The 19,524-nt window shown below is 43.2% G+C and overlaps 1 protein-coding gene across 4 annotated transcripts in view; it reads left to right on the top strand.

Moving 5' to 3' along the window:
• The window catches only part of cacna2d2a (calcium voltage-gated channel auxiliary subunit alpha2delta 2a), an 824,866-nt gene that overhangs the window by 429,713 nt on the left and 375,629 nt on the right, over nucleotides 1-19,524 (top strand). The gene's annotated exons all lie outside the window — the stretch shown is intronic.

A 19,524-nucleotide genomic window follows, 5' to 3' on the forward strand; every position in this document is an offset into this window, starting at 1 on the left:
ACAGATCAGTCAGTCAGTTGTGGGCAAAGTATTGGAGAGGATTCTGACAGACAGGATTTAGGAGTACTTAGAAAACCGTAGTTCGATTAGAGATAGTCAGCATGGCTTTTGAGGAGCAAGTCATGCCTCACAAACCTTACAGAATTCTTTGAGGGTGTGACAAAACACGTTGACGAAGGTAGAGCAATGAATGTGGTGTATATGGATTTTAGCAAGGTGTTTGATATGGCTCCCCATGGTAGACTCATTCAGAAAGTAAGGAGGCATGGGATACAGGGAAATCTGGCTGTCTAGATACACAATTGGCTTGCCCATAGAAGACAAAGGGTGGTGGTAGATGGAAAGTATTCAGTCTGGAGTTCAGTGACGAGTAGTGTTCTGCAGGAATCTGTTCTGGGACCTCTGCTCTTTGTGATTTTTATATATGACTTGGATGAAGAAGTGGAAGGATGGGTTAGTCAGTTTGCTGATGACATGAAAGTTTGTGGAGTTGTGGATAGATTAGATTAGATTAGATTAGATTAGATTACTTAGTGTGGAAACAGGCCCTTCGGCCCAACAAGTCCACACCGCCCCGCCGAAGCGTAACCCACCCATACCCCTACATTTACCCCTTACCTAACACTACGGGCAATTTAGCACGGCCAATTCACCTTACCTGCACATCTTTGGACTGTGGGAGGAAACCGGAGCACCCGGAGGAAACCCACACAGACACGGGGAGAACGTGCAAACTCCACACAGTCAGTCGCCTGAGGCGGGAATTGAACCCGGGTCTCTAGCGCTGTGAGGCAGCAGTGCTAACCACTGTGCCACAGTGCCACCCACTAGTGTGGAGGGTTGTTGTAGGTTGTAATGGGACATTGACAGGATGCACAGCTGGGCTGATTGGTGGCAGATGGCATTAAACCTGGAAAAGTGGTAAGTGATTCATTTTGGAAGGTCGAATTTGAATGCAGAATATGGGGTTAAAGGCAAGATTCTTGGCAGTGTGGCGGAACAGAGGGATCTTGGGTCCACATCCTTAGATCCCTCAAAGTTGCCACCCAGGTTGATAGGGTTCTTAAGAAGGCATATGGCGTGTTGGCTTTCATTGGTGGGGGGGGTTGAGTTTAAGAGCCACGGGGTTATGCTGCAGCTCCTTCGAGCTCTGGTTAGACCACACTTGGAATATTGTGTTCAGTTCTGGTCGCCTTATTGTAGGTAAGATGTGGAAGCTTTAGAGAGAGTGCAAAGGAGATTTACCAGGATGCTGCCTGGAGTGGAGGGCATGTCCTATGAAGAACATTTGAGGGAACTGGAGCCTTTCTCATTGAGCGAAGAAGGATGAGAGGTGACTTGATAGAGGTATACAAGATGTTGATAGGCATAGATAAAGAAGATAACCACAGACTTTTTCCCATGCCGGAAATGTCTATTATGAGGAGGCATGTCTATTAATTTTAAGGTAATTAGAGAAAGGTTGAGAGGAAATGTCAGAGGCAGGTTCTTTACACAGTGATTGGTGGGTGCGTGGAATGCCCTGCCATGCAGGGCATTGGTAGCAGAGTCAGATACATTAGGGACGTTTAAGTGACTCTTGGGTAGACACATGGAAGATAATACAGTGAAGGGTATGTCGGTTAGTCTGATCTTAGAGTAGGATAAAAGGCCAGCAAAATATCAAGGGCCAAAGGGCCTATACTGTGCTGTACTGTTGTGTTCTATGTTGTGATGCATTCATGGTTGTACAGTGATCTATTGTTGACTGCATTGGTGATGGGTTTATGCTCATATGCTGATTGTGAGGCTTTGTAGTTCACAGGTTGGCAATTAAGATAAAACCCATGTCAGTTTTTAAGAATAGGTTAGCTACATGATTGAAGGAATGGATTTTTGAGAATAGGAACGGGATTGTACATAGGATCAGAATACAGCTTATGGAGAAGGTCTGTCAGCATTGATTGTAGGGCCAAATTTCCAAATTGTTTCTACTTTAACTTCAATGCAATTCATTTTCTCCATCCTATTTTATATTCTCTTTTTTCAAATACAAAATCAATTGTTTTCAAAATTATTTTAAAGTCTTTCCTCAGTAATCCCTTGTTGTAAAGCTTTCTTATAAACGTCCACCAACAACAGTCCCCAGTCTCAGTCCCCTTATTACTGACTCATTGTTTATTTATTTCTTTCATAATCAGTGCACATCTCTGTTACATTCTTTCCTTAGCCTTCCATGTTCCATCAAGGCCCAAATGAGAGTCCTTCACTCCTGATCACCATCTACTTGAAGATACGCACATGGAGATTGATTTGATATACTTGGAAAGTCTGTGTTGTGAATTTATCAATGCTAGCTAGCCAGGTTTTCAGATGAAATGAGCACACTTTAATGGAGACAGAAAGATGTCTCAAATCTGTCAACTGAACCATAGAATCAGCAATAGTCAATATCCCACAAAAGGAGAGAATGGGAAATTTGTCAATAGTTTATTTTAAAATATCATTTCAGATATTGTTTGTTTCAGCTATATTTTGAGCAGAGAAAAGGATTCGCCACTTTCTAGAGGATAGGAAGTGACCAAAATTGTATGATACAGCAGGGCATCCTAAATTGCTTCTCCACCTGCACCTCCACACACATCATCTACTGCATCCGCTGCACCCGAATGTGGCCTCCTCTATATTGGGGAGATAGGCCGCCTATTTGCAGAACATTTCAGGGAACACCTCCGGGACACCCGCACCAACCAACCCAATCACCCCGTGGCTCAACACTTCAACTTCCCCTCCCACTCCACCAAGGACATGCAGTCTTTGGACTCCTCCATCGCCAGACCATAGCAACACGACGGCTGGAGGAAGAGCGCCTCATCTTCTGCCTAGGAACCCTCCAACCACAAGGGATGAACTCTGATTTCTCCAGTTTCCTCATTTCCCCTCCCCCCACCTTGTCTCAGTCCCAACCCTCAAACTCAGCACCACCTTCCTAACCTGCAATCTTCTTCCTGACCTCTCCGCCTCCACCCCCACTCTGGCCTATCGCCCTCACCTTGACCTCCTTCCACCTATCGCATTTCCAATGCCCCTCCCCCAAGTCCCTCCTCCCTACCTTTTATCTTAGCCTGCTTGGCACACTCTTCTCATTCCTGAAGAAGGGCTCATGCCCGAAACGTCGATTCTCCTGCTCCTTGGATGCTGCCTGACCTGCTGCGCTTTTCCAGCAACACATTTTCAGCTCTGATCTCCAGCATCTGCAGTCCTCACTTTCTCCTAAATTGCTTTACAGCCAATTAGAATACTATGACTCCAAGATTTAGATTACTTTACTTACAGTGTGAAAACAGGCCCTTCAGCCCAACAAGTCCACAACGACCCGCTGAAGCGTACCCACCCAGACCTATTCCCCTACACCTAACACTACGGGCAATTTAGCATGGCCAATTCACCTAAGACTCTGACTCTATGATAAATGATAATCTTTTCCAGTGATGTTGGTTACGGGACACAGCAGTCAGGAGACCATAGAGAACTCTCTTGAACCTTTATAAGTTTATTAATGTTACTCAAGAGGGTAGACAGAGACTTAGTTTAATGATTCACTCAAAAGACTGCACCTCCGACAGTGTGATCATCCCAGATTATGAACTGAATTCCATTGAGTGGGATTTGAAACCAGGACTATCTCACATAAAAAAACAAGAATGCTACCAAGTGAGCCAAGTTATCATCAGGTACTGTAAAGAGACCATGTGAAAGTGACACATTGTAGATCATTCTTTATGGTAATCACAATGCCCAAACAACTGCTAATAGCAGCTAATCCAATATTATGGATAGTTAGCAGAGTTACAATATTGACAATCCTTTTTTTTTCCATGTTTCTACTGTTCCAACCATAACTTTACCAACCCCATAGTTATTTGCATCAATGACACTAATATTTCTCACTAGCAGAATTAAGGGTATTTTCAGTTTAGAATTAAATACATTCACCAACCTACCATTGCTTTAAACTGCTGAATGTTTGATTAGGCACTGAATTAATGTATTAACATCTCTGCAGCTATGTAATTCAAACATATTTCTTTGCTCCCTGGTGATCCTCTTCAACTACTTGCTACAATGGCTTTGCTTAATTGTGTGATTCTAAGTGATTATTCACTAAGACAATATGGAATTGAACAAATCAACATACCAGTAAAGCTAATCTTAACAATTTTCATATAGGTTAAGACAGCAACCAGGATTTTTTTGTGTGTGTGCAGATGATTTAAGTTTGCAGCCCCTTATTTCCTCGTGGTGATCGGTTAATCCGATGGTCGGGGAGATGCAGCAGCATCCAGACTGGATTTATGTGTCAAGAATGTGGAATTCCAGATGCAGCAGACCTAAAGGGAATTGCCCAGTAAAATTGAAGATTCCAATGAGTAATTTCACTGCATCTGAACACTCTGTAAAAATCCCTTAACAAGAGAGAATTCAGCGAGTTCAGCTACTATTAAGTTTTGACAGCTAAAATCCTAGCCTAATTCCAGGGTAACTATTAATCTGAAATCCAACTCACCATGCATACCCTCACATCTTAAACCACAGTATCTCTGATTAAACTGCCCGCTAACCCACCACAATCCCATCTACCAAGGGGACTGACACCACTCCTGTCTCTGGCCTGAACCCACATGACCTGACCACTGCCCTGCTTTCTTGGCTGGTCACCCCTGCTGGCTCTGACACCACTCACTTGCCACCGCTGCCAATCCCTATATTCCTATCCCCTCCCCTCCATCTTGACCTACCCTCGGCATTCCGAAATTTACCTGGCACTCTACTTATTCAATACCCTAACCCCTTAACCATCTGGCACCTTAATGCCATATTAGCTAACATCCATTTTTGCAACAGCTATTGAAGTGATTATGCTGCTGGAAGAATATAGTATATTTCAAAGTGCAGGGTGTGGTTTGACTTCTCCCAACTATCCTGTACTATAGGGGAACTGTTGATTTAACACTCTACATTTCTGAGGGAGGCAGAATTCCTGGCTAGAAATGCAGATCTCAGTATTAATGTAAAAAAAAATTAAAGGAGTAGTAATCTGACTATAGTTGCTATAGTGATTGTGGGGCCACTCTTCCCAGTCTGCCTCACTGTGATGCTGACTGCGGGATTCTCTTCCCAGACTCACTGCACTAAACACATGAAATTAGAATGCATGTCTTTCTTTTTCATTTCTTTTCAATCCACTTGCCAACAAAGCCCTTGCTGACTATTTCAGAGAATCTACAGCCCAAGATTTCTGTTTTGCTAGGGATTAACTCGCCTCCTATCCTCCCAAAGTATGCCCACTATGTACAACGTTCAAGTCAGAATTGTGGTGGAAACTGACTTCAGCAGCCCTGTCCGGGACAAATCAGCCCATTTGATTAGCATCACATCTAGCACCTTCAAGATTCATTCCCTTCACCACTGACACTCGATAGTAGCAGTGTGTACAAATTACAAGATGTATTGTACAAATTCCCCAAGTCTCCTAAAAAAAGCACCTCCCAAACCTGGGGCGGCACGGTGGCACAGTGTTTAGCACTGCTGCCTCACAGTGCGGAGACCCGGGTTCAATTCCTATCTCGGGCAACTGTCTGTGTGGAGTTTTCACATTCTCCCTGTGTCTGCATGGGACTCCTCCGGGTGCTCTGGTTTCCTCCCACCGTCAAAAGATGTGCAGGTTAGGTGAATTGGCCATGCTAAATTGCCTGGAATGTTAGGGGTAAATGTAGGGGAACGGGTCTGGGTGGGTTGCTCTTTGGAGGGGGCCTGTTTCCACACTGAAAGTAATCTAATTTCTAAAACAAACCCAACGACCACTTTCATCTGAAAGAACAAAGGCAGTAGATACGCAGGAATATCATCAACTGCAAGTTCCCTGCCAAGCCACTCAGCATTCTTTCTTGGAAATATACTGCTGTTCCTTCAGTGTTGATGAGTCAGGTTCCTGGAAGTCCCTTCCTAATGGCAGTTCATGGTGACAGTTAACCACCACTTTAGAATTGGGCAATAAATGCTAGCCTTGCTAGCAATACCTACAACCCATGAATAATTTAAAAAAAAATACTCATGTTCAAGTCATTAATGTATTAAATTTTCTCTTAACCTCTGTGTTCTAAGGAGAACAACCCCAGCTTCTCCAACAAAGTGTCACAAAACCTCATCCCAGACACCATTCTGGTAAATCCAATCTGCACCATTTTCTACAAGTGTCTGGCTCAGAATTGAAGACAATACTTCAGCTGGGGTCTAAACATCAAGATCCAAACTGGGGCATCAGTGGTGGAACCAACTAATTAATTATGGTGTTCAAACTGCCTATTTACGCCTACGAGATATTGTTGGAGCTGCACTCATTCAAGGAATTGAGGAAGACCTCCGGAACAGGTTGTGCGGATCATCCACTTGGCACTTGTGGCTGAAGGTTGTTGCAAATGCTTCAACCTTGACTTTAGTACTTGATGTTGCTGGGTTCCTCCATTATTGAGGATAGAGGATATTTTTGGCAATTCCTCTTCTAGTAAGTTGTTTAAATGTTGGATTCATGACGGATATGACAGCTCTGCAGAGCTTGGGACTGACCCATTGTTTGTAAAATTGCTTAGTTATATCACTTGCTGTTTATTCTGTTTTACATGCATGTAGTCCTGTTTTGTGGCTTCATCAGGTTGACACTCACCATAAAATTGCCAACATATCAGCCATCCATGCAACATAATATAATCACGAACAAATTATCTTATAATCACCATCACATCAATCTTGCATCATCAGCCACATCACCATCACATAACCACATCATTATCAACTCACACATTTTAGAAATACAAACTCATTACCACAGAATCACTACAATGTGATAGAATAAAAATACATCACTTTAAGCTTATTAACACAACAACTGTATAATCGTCAACACATAAGTCAGTACGCCATAAAAGGAGACCATTTGACCCATCAGGTTCATGCTGACTTGCTGTAGCATAATCCAGTCAGTCTAATTTTCTTGCTCTTCCCTGTAGCTCTGCAAATCTACTTTCTTCAAGGGCCCATACAGTCTCTTTTATAAATAAGTTACTGTGACAAGAATGGTGGAATGGAAACAATGCATTGAGGTCATTACCACTCAATATGTAAAAAAAAGTTCATTCTTGTAATTTTTCCTGCATCTCTTGCCCCAGATTTTAAATCTATGACCCCTGATCCTTTTAAATCTGACAAATGAGAATAGTTTTTATCAAATCTCCTCCAAATTTCATCTGGTCTAAGGGACCAACCTCATCTTTTCCAGTCTAATATTGTAGCTAAAATGTCTCATCCTTGGAATCATGACAAATTTTTTTTCTGCACAGCCAAGGATCATCATTTCTTTCCTATACTGGATGCAATGCCATTGTTGTAGCCTAAGCAGAGTTTTATAAGATAGATTATAACCTTAATAGTTTGGTACTTGATACCACTGTTATGAAGCCCAAGATTCCACAGCGTTCCCTCAGCGTGCCACTCCTCCTCTGTCCCTGTATGCTGTTTAATATATTTTATGCCTTTTTCATGTTGCCCCTCCCTATCCTTTCTGCCAAAATGCATTATCTCACAATTCTTATTAGCATAATCTCTACCGTCTGCCACATCTCGTATTGTGGTATCATCAGCAAATTTTGAAATTTTACTCTCTATTCCAATATTTAAATAACTTACATACATCAAAAACATGAGTGTCCTAGCACAGAACCTTGGGGAAACACCATCCACCGGTCTGAAAGCAACCACATAAAATGACTTAGTTTTCCAATGTTATGTTAATTTCTTATCCAACTTGACAAACCTTCCTATTTTCATGAGCCTCAATTTTGTTAACCAGTTTTTTATGTACCACTTTGCCAAACATGTTCTTAACACCTATGTGGCCAACTTAATTGCTTTGCCTTCTTCAACCACTGTTTACCTATTATTTACTTATCTATGCTATTTAACTATGCAATCTGCCTGTATTGCTTGCAAGACAAAGCTTTTCACTGTGCCTCTGTACACGTGATATAAATTCAATTCGATCAAAAATTCCAAATCGATTAGACAAATATGATCAGATACATTCAAATCCATGCTAGATATCCGTTATTTATTCAACTCTCCAAATTATTTTTCTTTCCCCTTGATCATTGTTTCTAACAGCTTATCTGCCAGTGATGTTAAATGGCCTTGGGCTCTTGTTTTTGAGTAATGGTTTAATATCTGTCACTCTACAATCTTCTAGCAAGCCACCTAAACCAGGTGGTCACCAGTCTAGGCATTCTCAGTTTTGAAGAAGGGTCATATTCAACTAAACTGTTTGTCTCTACAGATACTGTCAGACTTGCTGAGTATTCCTAACACTTACTATTTTTAGTTCAGATTTTCATTGTCTGCAGCATTTTCCTTAAATTTCAGTGTAGCCAGCTTTTCCTGTACCCCTGCTCTCCACTTTCACCCTGTTCATTACCCCTACTACCCCCACTTCTGTTGATATTTTCTCAGTTTTCTCTTTGCTAGTAAAAACTGATTCAAAGTAGTCATTAGGTAGTTTGGCTAGGGGACATGATTTAGCTTTTTAGGAAGGCAATGCAAAGGGAATGTGAGGGAAAACTTTTTTTAATGCTGCAAGTAGGGATAATCTGGAACTTGCTAAGTTAGGGGGTGCTGGAAGCAGAGACAGTAATGATTTTGAAAGTAAGTTTAAATGGACTATAACATAGAACAGAACAATACAGCAAAGTACAGTACAGGCCCTTTGGCCCTCTGTTGTGCTGGCCTTTTATACTACTCTTAAGATCGCACTAACCAACATATCCTTCATTGTACTAATTTCCATGTGCCAATCCAAGAATCGCTTAAAAATGTATCTGATTCTGGTACCATTGCTGGCAGTGCATTCCATGCACCTACCACCCTCTGAGTAAAGAACCTACCAGTGACAACTCCCCTAAACTTTCTTCCAATTACCTTAAATTTTTGCCCCCTTGTGATAGACATTTCCGCCATGGGGAAAAGTCTCTGACTATCCACTCTATCTGTGCCTCTCAATATCTTGTACACCTCTATCAAATCACTTCTCATCCTACTTCACTCCAAAGAGAAAAGGCCCAGCTCCCTCAACCTTTCTTCATAAGACATGCCCTCCAGACCAGGCAGTAGCCTGGTAAATCTCCTCTGCATCCTCTCTAAAGCTTCCACTTCTTTCCTCTAATGAGGTGACCAGAAGTGAACATAATATTCCAAGTGTGGTCTACCAGGACTCTATAGAGCTGCAACATAACCTTGTGGCTCTTAAACTAAATCCCCAGCTAATGAAAACCAACACACAATACACTCTTTTTAACAACCTTATCAACCTGGGTGGCAACTTTGAGGGATCTATGCACATAGACCCTAAGATCCCTCTGTTCCTCCACACTGCCAAGAATCCTGCTTTTAACTCTATATTCTGCATTCAAATGTGACCTTCCAAAATGAATCACTTCCCACTTTTCCAGGTTGAACTCCATCTGCCGTTAACCAGCCCAATTCTGCATCCTGTCAATGTCTCGTTCCAACCTGCAACAGCCCTCCACACTATCTACCACTCCACCAACCTCTGTGTAATTGGCAAACTTACTAACCCACCCTTCCACTTCTTCATCCAAGTCACATATAAAGATCACAAAAAGGAGAGGTCCCAGAACCGATCCCCGCGGAACACCACTAGTCACCGAGCTCCAGACTGAATACTTTCCATTTACCACCACCCTTTGTCTTCTACGGGCCAACTAATTCTATATCCAGACAGCCAGAAATTTCCCTGTATCCCATGCCTCTTTACTGTCTGAATGAGCCTACAGTGGGGAACATTATCAAACACCTTGCTCTAATCCATGTGCACTACATTCACTGCTCTACCTTCGTCAATGTGTTTTGCCACATCCTCAAAGAATTCGATGAGGTTTGTGAGGCAGGACCTGCTCCTCACAAAGCCGTGCTGACTGTCTCTAATCAAACTATGGTTTTCTCAGTAATCATAAATCCTGTCTTTCAGAATCCTCTTCAGTACTTTCCCCACCACTGACATCTGTAATTCTCAGGAATATCCCTGTTCCTTTTCTTGAAAAAGGCAACGACATTTAGCAACATTTAAAAGGCATTTGGATGGGTTATGAATAGGAAGGGTTTTGAGGGATATGGGCCGGGTGCTGGCAGGTGGGACTAGATTGGGTTGGGATATCTGGTCGGCATGGACGAGTTGGACCGAAGGGTCTGTTTCCGTGCTGCACATCTCTATGACTCTATTTGCTAATCTCCATTCATCCCGCAGTACTCCAGTGAACAGTGAGGACTCAAAGATCATTGGCAAAGGCGCAGCAATCTCTTCCTTCGCTTCCTGTAGAAACCTAGGATATATCCTGTCTGGCCCATGGGATTTATCTATCCTTATGTTTTTCAAAATTTTCAGCACATCTCCTTCCTAACAACAACCTGTTCTAGCATATCAGTGTTTTTCACACTGTCCTCAGAGGGACTTCAAGTTCCCTCTCAGTAGTGAATACTGAAACAAAGTATTCATTAAGGACTTCTCCTACCTCCTCCAACTCAAGTTCCCTCCACTATCCTTGATCGGTCCTACCCTCATTCTGGCCATCCTCTTGTTCCTCACATAAATGTAGAATGCCTTAGGGTTTTCTTTAATCCGACCGTTAAAGCTTTTTCATGCCCCCTTCTCGCTCTGCTAAGTCCTTTCTTCAGTTCCTTCCTGACTACCTTGTAATCCTCTAGAGCCCTATCTGATCCTTGCCTCCTCAACCTTAAGTAAGCTTCCTTCTTCCTCTTGACTCGATGTTTGACATCCCTTGTCACCCAAAGTTCTTTCATCCTACCATTCCTTCCTAGTCTCAGTGGACCAAACCTGTCCAGCACTATCAGCAGGTGCTTCTAAACGACCTCCACATTTCTATTGTGCATTTCCCTGAGAACATCTGTTCCCAAGTTGGGTGCCCCAGTTCCAGCTTAATGACGTTGTAAATCTCCCTCGCCCAACTAAATACTTTCCCATACCGTCTGCTCCTATCCCTCTCCATGACGATAGTAAAGTTCTTGGAGTTGTGATCACTGTCACCGAAATGCTCTCCCACCAAGAGATCTGACACCCGGCATGGTTCATTGCCAAGCACCAAATCCAATATGGCCTCCCCTCTCCCAAGAAATGAACTTGCGGGGGAATGGAACTGTTGGGGATGATATACAGAGAACTGGCATGGAGTCAATGTGCTGAATGGCATTATTCTATAAATTACTGACTTAATAACTGAATGATTAGGTCTTGCTTTCATCACATTGGCGTGATTATTCCAAAGCTCTCACAGCTGGTTCCTCCCCACACTATCCTTTGTAGACTTGTAGTCATCCAAGACACTGATACCCGTGCCATCCTTTAGACCAATCTTGTCCTATCACCCCTCTATTTGCTAACCAATATCGTCTCCAAGTCCAACAACATTTTGATTTGAACATTCTCATGCTTGTTTTCAAAATGTACCCCCACCCAATCCATGGTCTTGCTTTTCCTTATCTCTTTAATCTCCTCCAGCCCCACAATGCTTCAAGATTTCTGCCCTTGTTTAGTACTTGCCTGTGGGCAGAACGGTGGACATGATCTATGTGGACCTCAGTAAGGCATTCGACAAGGTTCCTCATGGTAGACTGGTTAGATCACATGGAATGCAGAGAGAACTAGGCATTTGGATACAGAAGTGGCTTGAAGGTAGAAGAGGTGGAGGGTTGCTTTTCAAACTGGAGGCCTGTGACCACTAGTGTGCCTTAAAGATTGGTGCAGGATCCACTGCTCTTCATCATTTATATAAATGTGAACATAGGAGTTATAGTTAATAAGTTTGCATGTGACACCAAAATTGGTGGTGAAGTGGACTGCCAAGAAGGTCATCTCAGAGTACAATGGGACCTGATCAGATGGGCCACTGAGCTGAGGAATGGCAGATGGAGTTTAATTTACATAAGTGTAAGGTGCTGCAATTTGGAATGGCTCACACACTTAATGATAAGATCCTAGGGAGTGTTGCTGAACAAAGATTCCTTCGAGTTCAGGTTCATTGAAAGTGGAGATGCAGGTAGACAGGATAGTGAAGAAGGCGTTTGGTATGCTTGCCTTTATTGGTCAGTGCATTGAGTATAGGAGTTGGGAGGTCATGTTGCGGCTGTACAGAATATTGGTTAGGCCAGTTTGGGAAGACTGCGTGCAATTCTTGTCTTCCTGCTATAGGAATGATGTTGTGAAACTTGAAAAGATTAGAAAGGATTTGCATAAATGTTGCCAGGGTTGGAAGGTTTGAGCTATAGGGTGAGGCTGAATAGACTGGGGCTATTTTCCTTGGAGCGTCGGAGGCTGAGAGGTTTATAAAATCATGAAGGGCACGAATAGGGTGAACAGCCAAATTCTTTTCCCAGAGTCCAAAACTAGAGTGCATGCATTTAAGGTGAGAGGGATAGGAGTTAAAAGGGACCTAAGGGGCAGTCCTTTCACACAGAGGGTGATGCATGTATGGAATGAGCTGCCAGAGGAAGTGGTGGAGTCTGGTACAATTACAGCATTTAAAAGGCCTCTGGATGGAGATATGAATAGGAAAAGTTTAGAGGAATATAGGCCAAATACTGGCAAATGGGACTAGATTAATTTAGGATATCTGGTGTGGATGAGTTGGACCAAAGGGTCTGTTTCCATATTGTACAGCTATTTGATTCTATAACTCTATCTCTGAATCTGATTTCTGTACCATAGGTTGTCAAGACTACAAGATCTGGAATCAGTGCATGCACTTCTCTATCTTTCTAATTTGCTTTCTTCCTGAGACACACTTATTAAAACCTCAGAGAAAGTGAGGACTGCAGATCTAGAGAATCAAGGTCGAAAAAGGCTAGAGCTGGAAAAGCACTGCAGGTCAGGTAGCATCCGAGCAGCAGGAGAGTCAATGTTTCAGGCATAAGCCCTTCATCAGAAATGTGGCGGGGAAAGAGGGATGAGAGATAAATGGGGGACTGGGGGGGGCAGCTGAAGGAAAGATAGTTTGGAAGGCAAAAAGTGGATGCGGTGGGGATAATTGTAATAGGTTGGTGGGGAGGGTGGAGTGGATCAATGGGAAGGAAGATGGACATGTAGGACAGGTAAAGAAGGTAGTACCAAGTTGGAGAGTTGTATCTGGGATGATGTGGGCAGAGAGGAGATTTGGAAACAAGTGAAGTCAATGTTGATGCTGTGTGGTTGAAGTGTCCCAAGGTAGAAGGTGAGATGTTTTTCCTCCAGTTGGCAGGTGGCTTTGAGTTGGCAGTGGAGGAGGTCCAGGACTTGCATCTCCTTGGGGGAGTTGAAGTGGTCAGCCACAGGGCAGTGGCATTTTTTGGTGCTTGTGTCCCAGAAAAGTCCCCTGAACCAGTCTGCAAGTTGGCGTCCTGTCTCCCCAGTGTTGCGGAGACCACATCGAAAGCAACAGATGCAGTATATGAGGTGGGAGGATGTGCAGGAAAATTTCTGCTGGATGTGAAAAGATCCTTTGGGACCTTAGACGGAGGTGAGGGGGGGGAGGAGGGGGTGTGGGTGTAGGTTTTATACCTCGTGAAGGTGCCCGGTATGGAGGATGGCTTGGTAGGGGTGCGTGGACCTAATGAGGGAGTCGTGGAGGGAATGATCTCTGCAGAACGCAAATATATCTTTGGTTGTGAGGTCTGACTGAAGCTGGCAGAAATGGCAGAAATGTGCTGCATCCAGAGAGTAGTGGGTAGATTAGATTAGATTAGATTCCCTACAGTGTGGAAACAGGCCCTTCGGCCCAACCAGTCCACACCGACCCTCCAAAGAGTAACCCACCAGTTACATTTCCCTTTGACTAATGCACCTAAAACTATGGGTAATTTAGCATGGCCAATTCACCTGACCTGCACATCTTTGGACTGTGGGAGGAAACTGGAGCACACAGACACGAGGTGGGAGAAGAATGTGCAAACTCCACACAGACAACCACCTGAGGCTGGATTTGAACCTGGGACCCTGGCGCTGTGAGGCAGCAGTGCTAACCACTGAGCCACCGTGCTGCCAGGTGAGGACCAGGGAGGGTTCTATCCTTGTTGCAGTTGGAGAGTTGGGTTCCGAGGGCATAGGTGTGGGAAGTGGAGAAGATGTTTGTCATTTTTATCTGTTTGTCATTTTTATAAATGACCTGGAAGAGGGGTTAGAAGGTTGGATGAGCAAGTTTGCGGATGATACGAAAGTCGGAGGAGTTGTTGACAGTGAGGAAGGATGTGGCAGGTTACAGCAGGATATAGAGAAGCTGCAGAGCTGGGCAGAAAGGTGGCAAATGGAATTCAATGTAGCTAAGTGTGAGGTGATTCACTTTGGGAAGAATAACAAAAAGATGGGGTACTGGGCTAATGGTCGGATACTTGGTAGTGTGGATGAGCAGAGGGATCTTGGTGTCCATGTACACAGATCTCTGAAAGTTGCCACCCAGGTAAATAGTGCGGTGAGGAAGGCATATGGCGTACTGGCTTTTATTGGTAGAGGAATTGAGTTCCGGAGTCCTGAGGTCATGATGCAGTTGTATAAGACTCTGGTGCGGCCGCATCTGGAATATTGTGTGCAGTTTTGGTCGCCATACTATAGGAAGGACGTGGAGGCACTGGAACGGGTGCAGAGGAGGTTTACCAGGATGTTGCCTGGTATGGAAGGAAGATCGTATGAGGAAAGACTGAGACACTTGGGGCTGTTTTCATTAGAGAAAAGAAGGTTTAGGGGTGACTTGATTGAGGTGTACAAGATGATTAGGGGGTTAGATAGGGTTGACAGTGTGAACCTTTTCCCGCATATGGAGTCGGGTATTACAAGGGGGCATAGCTTTAAATTAAGGGGGGGTAGATATAGGACTGAAGTTAGGGGTAGGTTCTTCACTCAGCGAGTCGTAAGTTCATGGAATGCCCTGCCAGTAGCAGTGGTGGACTCTCCCTCTTTATGGGCATTTAAGCGGGCATTGGATAGGTATATGGAGGATAGTGGGTTAGTATAGGTTAGGTGGGCTTGGATCGGCGCAACATCGAGGGCCGAAGGGCCTGTACTGCGCTGTATTCTTCTATGTATGTGCTGGAGGGCATTGTTGATCACGTGTGAGGGGAAATTGCAGACTAATTAAAGCCTACCTGTTTGACCAAGCTTTTGGTCATCTGACCTAATATCTCTTTATTTTGCTTGCTGTCACAATTTGTTCTATAATGCTCTTGCAGTGCACTGTTGGGGCTCTTTATTGTGCTAAAGTTGCAACATAAATATAAGTTGTTGTCCTAGAATAACTATAACACAATTGTAATAACTGTTTTGAGTATAAATGGAGGGGGACATGTGACCCATTCTGCAATCTGCCTGGCATTAAATCTGGGTGTTTTGATTGTTAGGGATCAAAGGACGGCTTAGATTTATTAAGAAGGAGCAAGCTATTTTTGCATGCAGTCAACAATCATTAAGTCCACTCGCTGAAAACGCTGTCTCCCAAAATTCCAGAAAAGTATTGTTGGTATTATGTTGTCAACAGTGGTTCTGTAAATGGTCCATTTATGCCTCAATGAAACAGAATTGGGATTGAATTAGCATCTCGACCGCGATGCAGAATTATTATATTTCACTTTGCCACTGGAGAAAAGAGTTGAGGCAGTTACTTTTGAGATCAGGTTACAGAGCCTTCAAATCACTGGAATATCACAGCAGAGCTTCTGTGTGGTCAGCAGAGGATAGGCAAGCTACCACAGAGGTGAAAATGAGGACAGCAGATGCTGGAGATTAGAGTTGAGAGTGTGGTGCTGGAAAAGCACAGCAAGTCAGGCAGCATCCAAGGAGCAGGAAAATCGACTTATTGGGCAAAAGTCCTTAATCAGGAATGAAGTGCTTTTGCCTGAAACGTCGGATTTCCAGCTCCTTGGACACTGCCTCATCTGCTGACCATGACAGATGCAAATGAGACGATCTCCATTGCAAGAGACACATCCTGCAACCATCTAAGGATTCTGGGTTATTCAACCTGGAATGGGCAGGAGGGAGAAAAATAACTGCAACATTGGAATTACTGCTGGCGGTGAATTTAAGGAACTATCTGAAAACTGAGGAAAGCATTGGGAGCTGGTCTCTTGAAGTTAAGACTCAGCAAAATGGGGAAATAAAAACCTGTTGGCAGCTGAGAGTAACAATGAACTGTTTGCAAAGAAGGCTGGAATTCTATGGAGAGTGCAGTGGGTTACAAGTCAAAGTCAGGGATTTATGGTGCACAGAAAGGCCCTTTGGCACAACCATCGAACTATTGGAATTCCATTTTCCAGTCCTTGGCCCATAGCCTTGTACCCCTTGACATCATAAATGCACATCTGAATACTTTTAAATATAAAATTTCTGCCTCTACCACCCTTGTAGTGAGTTCCAGATTCCCATCACCCTCTGGGTGTAAAAGCTTTTCCTCACATCTCTTCTAAACCTCCCGCTTTGCCTTAAATCTGTACCCCAATCATTGATTCCTCCACCAAGAAAAAAGTTGCGTCTTGTCTACCCGATTTTTGCCCTTCTGATTTTGTACATCTCAAATAATATCTCCTCTCAATCTGTTTTCACACTGAAACTCCCTCTCAAACAACATCCTTGTAAATTTTCTCTGCACCCTGTCCAGTGCTATCACAATCCTCCTATAATGTGAAATCCAGAAATACACACAGTACTCTAAGTGTGGCCCACAGAGAACATTCCACAGTTCTAGCGTAATCTCTCTGTTCTTAAACTCTATGCCTTGATTAATATACCATATGCCTTCTTAACCACTTTATCCACCTGCCTTCTACCTTAAGAGATGTTAAGTACCTCTGTTCCTCGGTACTTCCTAGGGTCCTACTATTCATCATATATTCCCTTGCTTTGTTTGTCATGCCCAAGTGCATCACCTCCCATTTATCTGTTTTGAATTAGCATTTGTCACTGTGGAGTTTGCACATTCTCCCTGTGTCTGTGTGCTCCGGTTTCCTCCCACAATTCACAGATGTGCGGGTCTGGTGAATTGGCCTTGCTAAATTGCCCATAGTGCTAGGTGCATTATTCAGGGGTATATATAGGGAGGGGAAATGGTTGGGTTGCTCTTCAGAGGGTTGGTGTGGACTTGCTGGGTCAAAAGGCCTGTTTCCATACTGTAGGGAATCTAATCTATCTATATCTTCTTGTAATCTAAAGCTATCCTCCTCACTGTTTACCACCCCCATCTTTGTATTGTGTGCAAACTCCCTGATCAATCTTTTTCCCCACCATTGAGGCTAGACTGACAATGGGCAAGTGTACAAGGGGAATGTTGCTCTCTGTATTTTGAATTATAGTTGCCTACAAAAAGAAAATAATGTTTAATTTTTGTTACAATAAAAGTTTAAAATATGAAATCCTGCAAACCGATCAGTGAGAGTTCAAATCTCTTTAAAAGTTGTCACTCTCAACAGAGATCACAACATAGTTATGGTTGATTATACTTTGGTGATTATATGGTAATATATTATGATTACGTGGTGTGATTCTTGATAATCATAAAGTAATACTTTGATAGTTATATGGTGGTTGTGTTTGTGATTATATAGTGGTATATTGCTGATTATGTCACTGGTGTGTTGGTTACAGACATTCCGGCAATGTGTTGGTGATGATATAAGTCTTAGTAATTAGATTAGATTAGATTCCCTATAGTGTGGAAACAGGCCCTTCGGCCCAACCAGTCCACACTGACCTTCCGAAGAGTAACCCACCCAGACAGTTCCCTCTGACTAACACCATGGGCAATTTAGAACGGCCAATTCACCTGACCTGCACATCTTTGGACTGTGGAAGGAAACCGGAGCACCTGGAGGAAACCCACACAGACGCAGGGAGAATGTGCAAACTCCACACAGACAGTCGCCCGAGGCTGGAATCGAACCTGATGTTGTGAGGCAGCAGTGCTAACCACTGTGCCACCTTCACAATAAGCTTGGAGGTGGCATTACATTAGCTTATTCCTTATAGGTTTCTGCATTCTCTTAAACTTATGTTTATTCTTCTGTTTGAATGTAGCTTTGAAATTAATTTATATTGTTGATAAAATTAGTCACAAAGCAGAACAGATTTAGTAGACTCTTCTACAAGGAACTTTGAACTTCAAACTTGTTTGATTGAAAGTAATACAACATGCTTACTCAGTGTTGTTTGTAAATATTCAAAGGTTAAGTATTCAATTATTATTTATGAAATGCTGTTTTACTGAATTAAATCACTCTACCACTAATAGCACTCTTCTATACATATGTATATATAATATATACACTGACCACATTCAAATCATTTGTTGAAAAGCCTAATTTTATAATAATGCTGAAATATTTTCAGATCTAAGCAGGTGAGTTGGTAATTTTGGATTCATTGTTGTCCACAAGTTAGCACACTTACTGAGGGAGCTCCAAATTTCCAAAATCAACACACGGACGCAGAAGGAACATGACAGACTCATTCTGAGGAAACCCTGACACACTCACACTGGGGGACCCCTAATATATTGACTCGGAAAGGAACCCTGACACACTGAGACTAGGGGACCCCTGACATACGCACTCTGAAGGGAACCTTGACACACTCCGACTGGGGGACTCCTGACATATTTATTCTGAAGGGAGTCTGGCACACTCACTCTGAAGAGAAACCTTACACACATGGGGGAGTACAGACACATGCTGGGGGAGCTCCTGACACACTGATACTGGCATACCCCTGATGGGGCATGGAACCTCTAGCATCCTCACTGTGAGGAAACTCTGACGCACTCAATCTAAGCTATCCCGATACTCATTCTGAGGGAAGTTTGGCACACACTCACACTGAGGGACCTCTAACATACTCTGAGGGAGCCCTGGCATACTCACTTTAGGACACCCCGACACACCGACTCTAAGGGAACCCTGAATCACTTCACCCTAACGCACCCACTTGAGGGATCCCTGGTGCATTCTCACCGAGGGGCCCCGGCACTCTCACACGGGGAAACTGGTACAATCACACTGAGGGACCCCAACCTCATGCGAGGGAAATTTGGTGCATCATTCAGCAGCAAGCCATGTAACAATAACATGCACCCTCTTATCTCCATTTCTCTTTAATATGTACTATTACTTTTCTGACCTGCAGTCAGAACATTAATAGTGTCTGTTAGTCTATTAGTTTTCCTTCTAACAGCAATTAACTGTTAACTGACCTTATGATCTCCAACTTGTAAAATTTAGTTTGTTGTTGCAAAGGAACAAGCCTGTACAACAGCTGGATATCTACTCAATTTTCCATATTGCTACTGAAAAGAAAATAAATGGACATTTTAATGTTACCTATTAAATGTAACAGAAAGTGATATTGATGTTACACTTACCAATAAAAGGTAGGTGTACTTACTATCAAAAAATTAC

This window comes from Chiloscyllium plagiosum, unplaced genomic scaffold (assembly GCF_037043375.1).
Source record: "Chiloscyllium plagiosum isolate Xiang-an unplaced genomic scaffold, Cpla_swu_hap1 HiC_scaffold_14, whole genome shotgun sequence".
In the NCBI taxonomy this organism is placed as follows: domain Eukaryota; kingdom Metazoa; phylum Chordata; class Chondrichthyes; order Orectolobiformes; family Hemiscylliidae; genus Chiloscyllium; species Chiloscyllium plagiosum.